Here is a 15,719-nt window from a genome sequence, read left to right as displayed (position 1 = left end):
CTAATTCCAACTCCTAGTTTTTCTGTATTTGCGTTTCTCGCACGCTGAAAGGTTTGCCACAAATCTGCATTTGGCTCAATTTCATCACATGTAAAATGGCTATTTCTTGCATCCGACCTCAGAATTCAATTTCCAATCTGCTAGTCATTCAACCATCAGTGCTAGTGTTTACCTGAATCTATCCAAAGCGGCTCCCACTAGTTTTGAATCCAATTTAGAGAATTAAATTCAGTTTTCAGTGTGTTTCCCATTCATTCAAAACCACATTCAAAAGCATTTGACCTGTTTTGAAATCATTCCTGTTTCTCTCTGCTTGCTATTCCTGAAACCTGTATTCTCACCTTTCATCTCTATATTGCATATTAGGGGGGGATTGAGTAGTATCCGGGGGAAAGAGTGATTACATTGCATTTGATTGAACAAACAAAAATATTATTTCTGTGCTGCATTAATTTCCTATCATTGCATTTCATTGAACCCACACAAAGTTTTATTCCATGTTACATTATTCTGCTCATCCATACACCTACTGATTAAAGAGATTGCTGATTGTAATAACACCCATTGGTGATCATTGTATACATATTAATAGTGTGATATCTAGATATTGTTCGAACCCATAAAAGTGTGATATATATATCTTGTTCCAATCCATAAAATAACTTTTAACTTTGCAAAACAACCTTCTTCTTGGTTCAATGAGACCGGGGGGGATTCAAAGAGAGGGGCGTGATATAAGGGTACATCATTCAGAAATTAAAGAACTTATAGAGACAAATATAATTAAGGGTTCCAGCTGGGCATCACACGCTAGGCATTGACTTAAGTGGAGTGCTGGGTTGAAATCACTTACATACTTTAGTGGCCTTCCACCTGTTGATCAAAAGTATTGATTGTGCATATGAGGAGTGTTTTAGATTTTTGTAGAATTTACAGGCCTTAGCCATTGGTTTGTGATTTAGAGAGTGTAGTTTTTAGTTGGAAGTTGGAAGTTGGGATGGCTAGATATAGACCAGATAACGTTTTTCAGTTTATGATCAGTGAACATATCTTCAGGAGTAAGCAAGGCAGCATGCAAGATTTTGACCAGTTGAAAGTATGAACATTGATTTGCCCCTGTTGAAGCGGAGTCTTAAAGTCTGGTATTGCTGTAACTGTTGATAAGTAATCAATAGGGCTGTTTCTGTGCGTTTTATCATGGGATGAGAAGGGTATTGGTTTGGGAAGGGTGCAAGTGATTGATGCTATAGGAGGAGGATGCAAGAAGCTTGAGTTGGATTTTTAGCCAGAGCGGAATTAGGGCGCTGATGCATGTGACATGAACCATGGTGGGTAAGGAAGGTAAGAAAATGAAGCTTAAGTTTTGAGAATCTTAGTCCGCTACTATACCTGTTTGCTTTGACTGTGGAGCCTCACTTTATCTTTCCCTATAAAATTGAAACTTGATTAGTCCAATTTCTAGCAGGAAGATGGAGAAAACAAAAATTGGAGTTACACTTGCTGAGTCATATACTTGAACTTTGCTGAATATTTTGGCTGCTTGATATCTGCCCCACCATTGTAAGAGAGTTTGGACCAGTGGGTGGTGGCTATTTGTACGCAAACATTTTCTTCCTATTGAACAAAAGTATTTTTATAGTATTTGCTAAGGTAATTCATAAGTATTTAATGTTGTTGCTGTTTCAGTGAGGGATAAACTGAAAAAGTATCCAAATTGTAAATTTTGTATCAAGTGAAATAACTATTTTTGATACGTAATATCTGAATAGAGTCCGGTGAATAATGTTTCAGTTGATGCTGGTAGTGTAATACCCTGGTCCAGAGCATAGGGCTTTCCTGCGTTTTTCAGTATACTGGCTGTTTCAATGAGGGCCAGTTGCCCTCAGCATGTCTGTGGGCAAAAGAGGGTTTGGAGAAAATAATTGATTTACTTTTCCTGTGGGAACACCTGAAGATTAAATTGTTTTCTTAGATAATATTTAGATTGTTTTGTGGGGGAGGAGTGTTAGCAGTTTTGGAGTCTTTAATGTAAACACCAATGTCCTCCGTATATTTTACTTTCTTTTTAGTTAAACTCCATTAATCACATTAGCTATACATTTTGGTTCATTAGAGAGATGCAATAAAAGGGGCTCAAAAGCGAGACGGAGAGGCGGTAAAGGGGCAGTCTTGCCTGGTATTTGTGGAGAGGTCAAAATAGGCCATGGTATTCCCATTAATGAACTGAGGCTTGGGTGTTGTGATGCAGTGCAGCAACAATTCTGCAGAAATAGGGACAGATCTCAAGTTATGAAAACATGTACAACCAGGAGACATAATTGAATGCCTTTTCAGTCTCTAAAGTTATAAGACCCTGAACTGGGGTTGCTCTCAATACAAGCAATGATTAACTGGAAACAAACGTTCTATATATTGAAACCTATTCGATCCTCCTCTTAATGCATTATACTGTGACAGCAAGGAACTGGTGGATAAGTTAATATTTGGTTAAAAGTCTGTAATGATTTACTAAATTAACTTGACTTAAGGCCGGAATATTTAAAAGATAAGTCAAAAGATCTGACTTGGATTGGCTGCTAGCCTTAAAATTCAAGCTATTCAAATAGATAGCACTGTAAGGGAAACCTTATACCCATTTGTCTAAATACTTAATTGGCTTTCCAAACAAAAAGGGTGAAACCTGTTTAAATTTAGGCAAAATTTAGTTCCAACACACATTATGGGAGCAGGACCAAAAAAAACAAGAGCGGCTCACTCGTTTAGATTTTGCTTGGACAAGTAAGTAGTTTAAACCCTATTTGTCGACTAGACATTCTTACAGCTCCTTCAGGAACAGTATTTTGCAAGTTTTGTCCATGATCCAAGGACTTGAATTCTGGAAATACCTCTTAAATGGGAATCGAACCTCGCCAACTATTGCTGTGATCTATTTTATTTGTAAGATTTGTATAGATTGTCAAATATTGTTGTGTTTTTAATAGTTGGTTGAAACTTGAATGAAACTAATATAACTGTATGATTAGTAAGGGTTGTATATTGGTGTTCTGAAAGATCTTGCTGATATTTTACAATATTGTTTAATAAGAGTAAGTAGTTTGTTGCTCGAATGGGACCTTTGCTAAGCTTTGAGGGAGGGGGGTGTCATTCTAATCATAGCATTTTGAAGTGAACCTGATAATTCCCCTGTTTGTGTGATGTGGTGAAAATGAGTTGAGGGGCCAGTTGATTGATAAGGCACTTATTGACTTCTGCTGTAGTCCATTGGAGCTTTTCCATGTTTCAGATTGTTTGGCGGATTTGATTTCAGACTGTTAGGAGGGCGTTATCTAATGAAGACGTTGCTTCCTTGGAGAGTTTCTGGAGATTGGATTTTTGGAGGATTTATTCTCTTTCATCCCAGTGAAGACCAATATTTTCTTTTATACATTTTTTTTATTGCGGAATGGGTGGTATTCCATAACATAATTATTTCTGATCAAAGGGATTTGTGTTTTGTTGGCCTTCATTTTTAAATATTGAGGAAGAATTCTGGCTGTTTCGTTGACTCCCATGGATAGTTTGGCCTTATTTTCTATAATTTGGAGTACCCCTCCTTGGGTTGTCAAATAATTAAGTCATGTTTTGGAGGTGACAAAATGTGTTTGGCTGCAGCAATTTCTTTTTCAAGTAGTTTCTATCTGGAATTGAGGTGTTGTTAACTGCTGAGATCCTATGCACTGCAGTGTTTCTCTGGTATGGATTAGGTGCATCCCAGTTGTTTCTTATCTAAGTATCAGCAGGGAGGTTCAAATCCAAGAAACCAGATCTATTTGACTAGACAGTAGCATATTGGACTGGACAAACTCTACATTCTTGTGCCAAAAGCTGAATTTATTAGTTGTCGGGCATGAGTTTTGGAGTAGCTCAGTGTTCTGGAATGCATATGTGTTGAATCGTGGGCATGGGTTGGCCCAGGCTTCTTTCGCCAGAAATGTTGTCCAGTGTGGAATGAGATCCATGCAGGGCTGAAAAGGTGTATCCTTTAGTTGTGGGATTAAGAATTCTCTTAAGAATCAAAAAATGTGGTACGTTTAAGAACTAGCAGAAATGTTGCATTAGGTTTAGTAGTTTTGAATTTTAAATGAGAAGCCTATATAAGAGGGGCTTTGACACCATACTCATGTCAGTTTTGACATGGGCCGAGATACTAGAGGTGAGACCGTCCCAGAAAGTGGCATCTGAAGTAGGTTATACTGGTTCCTCACTGGTTCACATCAGTGTGAGATTAATAAGTCTATTCAGAAGTGAGTTTCATATATTGTAGACACTGTGGTACCGGGGGGAGAGCAGCCCTGGGACAAGGCCAACTAATGTATGAAAAGGAAAAGAGTCCTAAAGTTAAGGACACTCTCGCCCCCTGCACACCACTATAATGATGTCAGTTAACTTGTCAGTGATAATGTCAATGTAGAATTATTTACACAAATATTGAACTTATAAATAGGTATTTTAATAAACTAAATTATATGTTCCAATAATGTATACAGAGCTCTACACTTTTTGGGTCGATAACCCTTCTTCAGGAGAAAATATGATCTGATGGGTCCAGAATCTTCAAATTCTGATCTATAAATCAAAATCCAATAGATTATTCTCATCTACATTGTTTCAGTATCATACCGAGTGCAAAAGAGGTATATTCTACCATATTGAGGAGTAAGCATTCACCTGGATTTATTGAGCTATATTGTCCTAAAGGCCAGTGGACGACTTCTTATCAATATAGGAGCACGGATCTGCTATCAATAACTGTGGGGTCAAATGTGTACACTAAAAGATGAGGAAAATGTGAGTAATAAGATAATGTCAAGTATTGGTCTGGGTCTAAGGATAATATGGCCTTAAAAGGCATCACGCCTTACCTTCTGATTCAAGGTAGGAAGTACACTAAGCCAACTTCTTCAATGGATCAATTTCAGCATCAATAATATTTTCCATTTGCGGGATCAAGCCAAAAGAAGGGTTTATCTGGATAAAATAGTGGAAGCTATATAGTAACTATGTGGTACTGTTTTTAAAATTCAAGTCTATAAACGTGTATAGTCACAAACATGTTTACAAAGTACACCTCATGTGGAACAGCCTTAAGGTATGATATGGCATTTATGATATGGCGTTTGTTATGATATGATATGGCATTTGTAACGCGCCTATACACAAGGTCCCAAGTCTTAGGAGAATAGTCATTAAGTATTCTTACCATATATGCTCTATCAAGGGAACCAGCAGTGTTGCCAAAGGGTGATATCCTCATCTATTGTAGGTTATCAACATTTCAGGCCCCTCGGATGGTATCGGCTACACTACAAAAGATGGGTATTATTCAAATTGTCCAATACATATAGAGCTGTTAAAAAAGGTCCGTGTAGAACCATGAGGTTTTAGTATCCATCTGTAATCCAGGTCTGTTCTTGTTAATTTTCACGGTATGAATCGGAAACGCGGGCTCCCTGCGATGCGGGAGCCCGCCGTTTCAAAAATGGCTGCCGTAAAAGGTGCATGCCAGTCTTGTGACGGTACGCAATGACGTAATTCATAAATATTTACAAGAGCGAGTGCGCGCTATGTATACAACTGCCTCGATTGTATGAGGTCTTATCTAGACCTGAAGTAAGAGTTATAAACTTGTACTTTTGGTATAAAAAAAGTATATCGCCATATGGTGGAGGATGCCATCACATCCAAGAAATATAATGGAAATGATAAAAGCCGAGGCATGCTGTATTTATGAGTGCCATGATGTAAAGAAAAGTGGGGGGGGAGGAACTGCCCAAATAATGTTAAACGCTGTTGGTTGTAATATGGGTATTCATTAATATATTCCCCTGTTGGTAATGGGGGGGGGTGGAATAACAAATATTTATAAGAGCAGGGTATAGACAGATATCTTGGATCCTTCTATAGTGCCACTAATCACCTAAATTCATCTGTATACTTAAGACAGCAGAGACTAACACTACTGGGTCACTACCTACTGCACATTGGGAGAAGTCAGTGTACCAAGATCATGTGGGTGAGTGTGGAGGCACATAACTAGGTTTGTAGGCAAACCCACTGGAATATATTTATGAAACCAGTCTGTGGTATCCTGCATGCTCTGATAATTGTGCTGTGAGCGGTCTCTGGAATGTGTGAGGTAATGTGGAAGGATAAGGGTCTGGGAGTTCTGGGATTGGGCGTTTGGGAAGGACTTCAGGATAGGAACTGGGACGTGGAAGTATGTTAGATCCTGCTCTCCTGTTAACTCCTGCCTATGACCTGTAACTAAAAGTACATTCCATTTGTATTTACCTTGTCCCTGCCTGTTTCCTGCATAATGGCTGTCCTTCCTGTAGTGATCCCAGTTACATTTTGGCGATGAGTGATGTTAAAAGAATGGAGCCTAAGATGAATTGCAGAGTCGTGCTGCTGTATGCCAGTACTGGTGGTGAAGAAGAAGGTCAGGAGGCACAGCAGGTGGCTATACAAGCTGGTGTCGGGTGGCGCAGCAGGTGCCCTGGAACTGGTGTCTGGAAGTGCAGTAAATGACCAGAGTCTGCATCAAGAAGGTATTCTGGTACAGAAGCATCCCTTCAATGTGATGACGCATCTGGAAGCGAGGAGGAGCTGCCTGTGTATAGGAAGACCGAATCTACTTCAGAGGATGGTGTGCGATCTGATGATTTAGTTCTGGGTGGAAGTCAGAGCGGTGTTGGAGCACAGTGACACCGGAGTGTTCAACTTCGGTGTGAATGTGTTTTCGTCGAGTACTCTAAATGAAGTGTTGCAATTTATGGGGCTGCAGCTGTTTAGATGGAGATTGGAACTTTTTTGGAAGTTGCCAGTTGCAGGAGAGGTACTTTAATCTTTGCTGTGGCACTGGGAGATGATTTCAGTGAAATCTCATCTGGTTCCAGTCTCCTTTGAACCCTTTGGCAGTTTGTTGGAATTACTGAGGTACAGCATTGGATTTCATCATGAAGGGAACTCATGTTTATCAATGCCGTGGTTTGGGGGTTAAAGGCTACTTTTGCTGTATGTCCAACAAGCGGTCAAGGGAAAACATTGTGCGAGTCCTGCAGGAGTCGAGTCTTACTCCATTCGTGAGAGTGAGCAGGCTGTTTTGGACCCGTGTTTTCAGTACGAGCTGTGGAAGTACTATGCCTTTAAATTCTTAAGGACTGCCTTAAAAAGCATTCCCAGGCGCGTAGCACGCAACACCTGCAGAAGTCCAGTCTTACTCCAGGCAAAGTCGGTCTTGACTGTGAGAATGGAGCCGGACACACGTGGAATGGGAACAGGTTGAATACAAGATCAAAGCCTCGACTTAGAGCTGAGCTTCCGGTGGAGACATCAGCAGCCGAGTGGGCAGCCAGGAGAAAGACGAAAGCTGGCCGGCGACAATCGTAGCAACAAATCGGCAAGTAAGTGGAGAGAAAGGACGCAGCCAAGCGAATGTGAGCGTGGGCGTGAGCAGCGAAGCAAGGCAAAACACAACTAACATGAACTCTGGCGAGCTTAGATATAACATTGCCAGCTGCGACTGCCTCACAGCCCTTGGATGTAACAGACGCCCAACTGTTAGAAGTCGGGTCTAGAATGTATTCACCTCACTCACCGCAGTCAGTGTCCGCCAGCGGAGAGAAGCCGTGATGAAAGAGAAAACTCTTTTGCTCAGTGCGAACATCAGGCAGAGGCTGATGCACAGCCTATTACGTGAACGCCTTTGAGTACAAATCCAAATACAAACCCGGGCGCAAATGCGCTTACGGCAACAGGAAGCCTGCCGCGTGCCTTTCCGGGGGGGGGCTTGCTACTATGGACAGTGCAGAAACCCAAGAAATGGAAACATGTTGGCAACAAAGCAGGGGGAGCGATCACAGCAAACGTGACAACTGCTGACTCTGCCAAGATATGCAGTCCAAAGGCAAATGTGCCCAAAACTGAAATCGACAGGCAAGCCTCATTGACTAACACTGAAGTCACTGAGCTGACAGGACAAAAAAAGCGACAATAGGAGCAACAACTCAAACAAAAGATCAGAGGAGAGACTCATGAAAGGTTATAACAAGGAAGACATTAATGGCTCAAAGAAGAGCATGGTCACAAGAAAGGAAGTGGGTGAAATTTCCACACAAAGTAACCAACCTGTCGGCCAAAAACAAAAAATGTGTGAAAGGCAACTTCAAGGAAGAAACGGAAGATGGAGATGAAGACCTAGAAGACACCATTTATTCATTTGAAATTGAGAATGAGAACGAAGTGCAAGAAGCGCAGGAAAACTACCAATCTATTAACAACATGTCAATGACAGAAGACGTCTTTGAAAGAAAGGACACTATTAAAGAGCGGAGAACACAGCGCTCTTTAAATGACCAGCATATGGGCAAATGAGATACAAACACCTGACCACAAGTAATTAAAATGTGAACTCCACTGATTGGAAAAAGACGAAAACAAATGAAGTATAAGTCTGCAAGAAACCTCATTAGCAGATGAAATTAAAGAAATTGAGTTACGATCAAACATTATCGAAAAACTGAAAATCAGAGCGGCTTGGTTAGCCAGGACACTCTCAAAACAAAGTAATCAATTCCCAACACCATTCTCAATTTCAACAGATGTCAACAGAACGCACATCGTTGATATGGGCAGCATTATCCCCAAGTCAGGGAAGCATGGAGTGGGCAAGACAAGGCCTTTGACAAACACCAGTTCATAAAATATGAGTGAGGTAAGCAAGTCAAACAACCACCAATTAGCTCTGGATAAAGGACACTGTGCTAAACAGCCAGAACCCACTCCGGGTGCTGCATGTAAACCGTAAGACAATTGGAAACGAGGAGAGAAAATATAGGACACCAATCATAAACCAAGTGGAAACAACAACTAAACCGACTCTGAGACAAGAGGAAACAGATCGAGACTCAGAAATAGGAACACAAGATATAGTAGACATGAGCTGCTCACAAAGTTCTAAAACAGACGTGAGGGATTCCAACATAAAAACGAAGGACAAAACACAATTGTCCATTGCAGCCGGGATACAAATCCATAACAATGTTATGGCGGCAATGACGATCTCATTAGCACCCTTCACAAAGCGATATGAGACATTAAACGAAAGTGTAAAGGACCATTCCACAATGCTGGCTATGATGCATAGCAAATTGGTACACCTTGGGGTCCTGCTCTCAAAAACTAGAAGAGCGTCAAAACACAGAAGCAGAAACCGCCGCTTCATGGCAAAGGGTACTTTGTGACTTGGCTACCAGCGATCAAGGCGAAAAAAACAATTAGACACAATAAAATGGATGAGGAAAACAGCTGACACAAGAGAGGGGGAGATACAAAGGAATTCAGAAAAAGTACATAATAAGGAAGAAACGAATATAAGAGATATCTGGAATAATGATGATGAAAAAACCCAGGAGAAAAGAAAAGAAGCCCTACTGCATTTACAGATAACAAAGATAGTAGAATGGACACAAGGTCAGCAACACAGTACAAAGATAAAGATCAAATGAAGCCTGGGACAAATGGGACAGCCACAGATGACCGGGGTCAGTTGTCAGAGTGGAGGACATCATTTAAAAGCATGAACAACTAAAGATAAACAGTAGGATAAAAACGAACTTCTGCGAAGAAGAAAAATGACAGAAGAAGGGACTATAGGGACAAGAGAAAGCTCTAGAGAAAAAAATGGAAAATAATTGAACACAAGAAAAGAGGAAGCCTACTCTGTCTTCCACTCAAAAGAAGGTCAACAAGGAAAAATAAAGAACCCAGAACAAAGTGAAGGAATTAGAAAAGAGCAATTTCGAATGAAAACACAAGAGGAAAAAAAATTAAAAACATAACAGAAGAGAGTGAACGGGTCCTTAGCATTTCTACGCAACTTGCAAACGTCAATCGAAAGGCCCAAGGAACAAGTTGCGGGGGTGGGGGAGGAATGAGGACTAAAACCCAAACAAAAGAATGAGGCAATGCAACTAGATTCATCATCAGAGGACGGTGAGTCTGAGCAAGACTCTGATGGTCAAGAAATAGCACACGACTTGATTGATGAAGCTTCATACTACATAGAAATAAATGGATCAGGATCAAAAACAGAAGAAATGGTAGAAATCCAGACGAAACAAAACATGGTGCTAGACGAGTCTGACGTTGGTTACAGCCAGTCACAAGACATAAGCAGGCAGGACAAAAAAAACGGAACCGAGGGAAACAAAGAAAATTGTACATTTTCAAACAATGGCGCAAAAAAGAGAGACTTGATGAAATGGAAAGGGATCTAAAAAAGAAATCAACAAATGACGGGCAAAAAGAAATAAAATGGAATCCATCTAAACCAGCAGAGAGAGAACAGTTTGAACATCAGAGACCTGTGAGGAATAAACAGCAGAACACAAAGAACACACATTTAAAGTTAGACTGGAAAATATGTTTAAAGACAGTCAACACCAATTTAAACCGAAAAACATAATGCACTTGCTACAATGTATATCACGTCTAAGGATAAATCTCATCAAACGACATTGCGATCGTGGAATATATGGATGAAAAGCGAGCAGACAAAGTGATTCTACATTTTAAAACGTGTAAGGTGAAAGACCTGATATTAAGAGAAACAGAGCTACTCCGTCTAGGATTTGAAGCAAGTGCTGCAATTCAATAGTCACAGAAAATAAGAAGCTCGGCGAAAAAGTCAACAAAAGGTACATCAAGGAAAAGAGGCGAACACAAAACGCGAATACAAAAATAAAGAAACTACGAAAACTAAGACAATAAAAGTGACTTTCAACAATGACAGAAAGGTGGAAGGTAACTAATGCAAAGAGCAACAGCACTGATAACCAACAAGGCGGGAATGACTGGTGATGGATAGGAAATGCTCTAAATAAAGAAGATCCAAATTAACGAACAAAAGGAAAAACAAGGGATAAAGAAAGTCTCATCTTGGAACACACAAGGCTTTAGTCACCTCTCCAACGATTGGTTGGTGCAAAAATAATTTGCCTACAAGAAACCTGGTTACAAGGAACTCCTGAGTGTGAATCTCATGAAATCATAAATAATCCAGCAAAAAGGGGAGTTAATGGGAGACCCTTTGGGGGGATGATACTAGTAAAATGCTCAAAAGATGCAAGTGTGATTAAACATGGAAATCCAAATGCACACATACAATGGGCACTTATCCAGCAAAAAGGAAAACCTCCACGCAAAGAGAGCAAATTAATGCTGATCAAAATATACTGGAATCCCTCTCAAATAAAAACAGTTACTATCAGAAATCAGCAAGATATAAGGGAAATCCAGATACAGGAGGAAAATCTAACAATTGTCTGTGGCGATTTTAATATAAAATGCCTCAACAAACCTGGCGTACTAAGACTAGATTAAAAAAGGAACAAAGATGACACGCAATGGGTGCAGATGGCGGACGCATGTAACCTATACATGTTGAATGGGCAAACGAAAGGAGATGTTCCGGGGGGAAAAAAAGGTGCTCAAATGGGTTCCAGCATTCAACAATCGATTTTATATATGGCTCTCCAAAAACCATACACACAAAGTTGAAAGATTACATACTTACGCAAAATGTGAGTGATCATAACATACTAAGATTAACATGACCCAGAACAAAGGAAGATGAGGAATCCGGCTAAATCGAAACTTTGGAAATAAACCATGGTGGAAACCGTTTAAGGCTAAGAAAACAAGATATTGTGAAACTAATGAAAGATTATACCAAACAAACAAGAGATGGCGATGACGACACCTCCTATGATGCACTGCTAAACATGTATAGAACCAAGAAAACGGGAATGAAGCTGCCTTTAGAGCATGGGTGCACAACATACGGCCCGCGGGCCAGTTGCGGCCCGCCATGCCCTTTTGACCGGCCCGCGAGGCACAAAGACTTTCCTAATGGAGGGCGGCCCGCGGCCGCCCTCCATTAGGAAAGTCTTTGTTGTCTTCCGGGCCGGTGAAAACACTGGCCCTCATTGGCTCAGCACACACACGCATCACGTTGCTCCTACGAGCCACGTAATGCGTGTGTGCTGCACCAATGGAGGGCCAGCACTACGGCTGGCGTGGTCCATAAGGCTTGATGCCGGATGGCATTTCAGCCTTGGACCACGCCAGTCGTAGTGCGATTCCAGCTTACCTGCCTGCCTTCCAGCATGTCTCCGGTAAGTGGTCTGTTTGTGTTTGTGTGTCGGGTTTGTTTTGCTTTGTTTGTGTGTGTATGTTGCGTGGGGTGTGTGTCGGATGTGTATGAATGTTTGTATTTGAATGTATTTTGTGTGTATATTGAGATGCAGGGGTGAGGGGGTGTGTCGGATGTGTATGAATGTTTGTGTTTGAATGTATTTTGTGTGTATGTTGAGATGCGGGGGTGTGTCGGATGTGTATGAATGTTTGTGTTTGAATGTATTTTGAGTGTATGTTGAGATGCTGGGGTGGGGGTGTGTCGGATGTGTATGAATGTTTGTGTTTGAATGTATTTTGAATGTATGTTGAGATGCGGGGGTGGTGGGGTGTGTCGGATGTGTATGAATGTTTGTGTTTGAATGTATTTGTGTATATGTTGAGATGCGGGGGTGGGGGGTGTGTCGGATGTGTATGAATGTTTGTGTTTGAATGTATTTTGTGTATATGTTGAGATGCGGGGGTGGGGGGGGTGTCGGATGTGTATGAATGTTTGTGTTTGAATGTATTTTGAGTGTATGTTGAGATGCGGGGGTGGGGGTGTGTGTCGGATGTGTATGAATGTTTGTGTTTGAATGTATTTTGAGTATGTTGAGATGCGGGGGTGGGGGGGTGTCGGATGTGTATGAATGTTTGTATTTGAATGTATTTTGTGTGTATGTTGAGATGCGGGGGTGGGGGGGTGTGTCGGATGTGTATGAATGTTTGTGTTTGAGTGTATTTTGAGATGCGGGGGTGGGGGGGTGTGTCGGATGTGTATGAATGTTTTGATTTGAATGTTTTTTGTGTGCTGAGTTGGGGGGTGGGGGTTCGGGTCTGTATGGGTGCTTGTTTGAGAGTTTGCTGATTTGGGGGGGGGGTGGGGGGTTCGGGTCTGTATGGGTGCATGTTTGTGTGTGTGCTGAGTTGGGGGGGGTGGGGGGTTCGGGTCTGTATGGGTGCATGTTTGTGTGTGTGCTGAGTTGGGGGGGTGGGGGGTTCGGGTCTGTATGGGTGCATGTTTGTGTGTGTGCTGAGTTGGGGGGTGGGGGTTCGGGTCTGTATGGGTGCTTGTTTGAGAGTTTGCTGATTTGGGGGGGTGGGGGGTTCGGGTCTGTATGGGTGCATGTTTGTGTGTGTGCTGAGTTGGGGGGTGGGGGGTTCGGGTCTGTATGGGTGCATGTTTGTGTGTGTGCTGAGTTGGGGGGGTGGGGGGTTCGGGTCTGTATGGGTGCATGTTTGTGTGTGTGTTGATTTGGGGGGTGGGGGGTTCGGGTCTGTACGGGTGCATGCTTGAGTGTGTGTGTGTGCTGAGTTGGGGGTGGGGGGTTCTGGTCTGTATGGGTGCATGTTTGTGTGTGTGCTGATTTGGGGGGTGGGGGGGTTCAGGTCTGTATGGGTGCATGCTTGAGTGTGTTTGGGGCATAGTGTTTGGTTGGGGGTGGGGGGGTCACGGGGCATAGTGTTTGGGGTTGGGAGCCATGGGGCATAGTGTTTGGTTGGCGGTGAGGGACAGGGGGCATAGTGTTTGGTTGGGGGTGAGGGGGCCATGGGGCATAGTGTTTGGTTGGGGGTGAGGGGGCCACGGGGCATAGTGTTTGTTTGGGGTTGGGAGCCATGGGGCATAGTGTTTGGGGGTGAGGGGGCCATGGGGCATAGTGTTTGGTTGGGGGTGAGGGGGCCATGGGGCATAGTGTTTAGTTGGGGGTGAGGGGGCCATGGGGCATAGTGTTTGCTTGGGGGCTGAGGGACAGGGGGCATAGTGTTTGGTTGGAGGTGGGAGCCATGGGGCATAGTGTTTGGTTGGGGGTTAGGGGGGTGAGGGGGCCATGGGGCATAGTGTTTGGTTGGGGGTGAGGGGGTCATGGGGCATAGTGTTTGGTTGGCGGTGAGGGACAGGGGGCATAGTGTTTGGTTGGGGGTGAGGGACAGGGGGCATAGTGTTTGCTTGGGGGGTGAGGGACAGGGGGCATAGTGTTTGGTTGGGGGTGAGGGGGCCATGGGGCATAGTGTTTGGTTGGGGGTGAGGGGCCCATGGGGCATAGTGTTTGGTTGGGGGTGGGGGGGCCATGGGGCATAGTGTTTGGTTGGGGGTGAGGGGGCCATGGGGCATAGTGTTTGGTTGGGGATGGGAGCCATGGGGCATAGTGTTGCACTCCAAGAGTGAACTCAATAATAAAGCTAAAACAGGCACAGTTAGGAGATGTACATCCTTTGCTTTTTTGAGGAAACCTGACTCAACGAAGGCCATACTCCTCTTGGGTAACCCAAACAGCAAACTATAGCAGTCCAAAATAACGGAATGTCCAATCAAGGGTCAATAAAACATATATAATTTAATTAAACAGACGATATACAATAACTAAATCGAAATAAATGATAGCAATGGAAAATGTGTAGTACAAAATGTAAGTTTGAAATGCAATAAAAATCATTACCCCTCAAAAACATATCTTTTTCCATGTGTTTAATACAAATTGGGGGTTGAAAAAGCCTCCTGACATGTCCCGCCTACCGCCCCGCCCACTTTTACTTTTCGGCCCACTATAGCCCTCATGTAAGGTACTTTCGGCCCTCTGTCAAAATCAGTTGTGCACCCCTGCTTTAGAGGAACCAAAACATTGCTACAGTAAAATGGTTGCCAACAGAAGAAAGCAACTAAGGCAAGAAATTGGACAAATACAGAAAATTGTAGGTAAAATCAACCATTTAAGACAAATCAAAATAAAAAAAACGAAATTATAAGCATTGGCCCAAAGGGTTTAAACAATGAGACCAAGAGCAAGGAGAAATGATGTTGAGTGTGATGAGACAGGCGATAACTCGAGAAATGTCTACCATAATTAAAGGAATGGTTCGCCCAAAAATGTTTATTTCAAAACTAGATAGGCAATCGAAAAAAAAATGCCAATCTTTTTTTTTTATAAGTCCCTATGTAAAATTTTGAGCAATTCAAGCTCAAAAATGTGCAAAAGCAAGCACATGGGCGCATCCATTTTGTGAAATGGATGCCCGCCTGTGCTGGCTTTTGCTTTTGTGGCACTAATGAAGGAAAAGCCAGCCAGCTGTAGTAAACAAAAGCTACCACTGGGTGGCTTTTCCTTCATTGGTGCCGGGACTCGGAGGACGCGGACCGGAGACTACAGGCAGAAGCGCTGCAGCTGCATCTCGGTAAGTGCTATTTATTTTTTTTTAAAAATAACCACTAGCTGCGTTTTTTTTTTCTGTTTTCCAGGCTGGAGGAGCCTGGAAAACTTCGAAATAAAACTGCAGCTTTAAAAACATTGTATTTATGTTTGCGGTAGCTTTTGAAGCGACCACAAACATAAATACAACATTATTGTGTTTGAAAACGCTGTGGTTTTTCTTTCTAAGTTTCTCAGGCTCCTCCGCAGCGTTTTTAAACACAACCACGTTTTGTTTGTGCCTAAATCTGCTTTCCCATTTGGGGCTCTAGGGCTCCCTGGAGGGAGCCCCAGAGCCCCAAATGGGAAAGCAGATTTAGG

The sequence above is a fragment of the Ambystoma mexicanum genome, chromosome 10 (genome assembly GCF_040938575.1).
Source record: "Ambystoma mexicanum isolate Mex_15411 chromosome 10, UKY_AmexF1_1, whole genome shotgun sequence".
Taxonomy (NCBI): Eukaryota; Metazoa; Chordata; class Amphibia; order Caudata; family Ambystomatidae; genus Ambystoma; species Ambystoma mexicanum.
The sequence above is the reverse complement of the archived record's forward strand: the minus strand, read 5'-3'. Positions refer to the sequence as shown.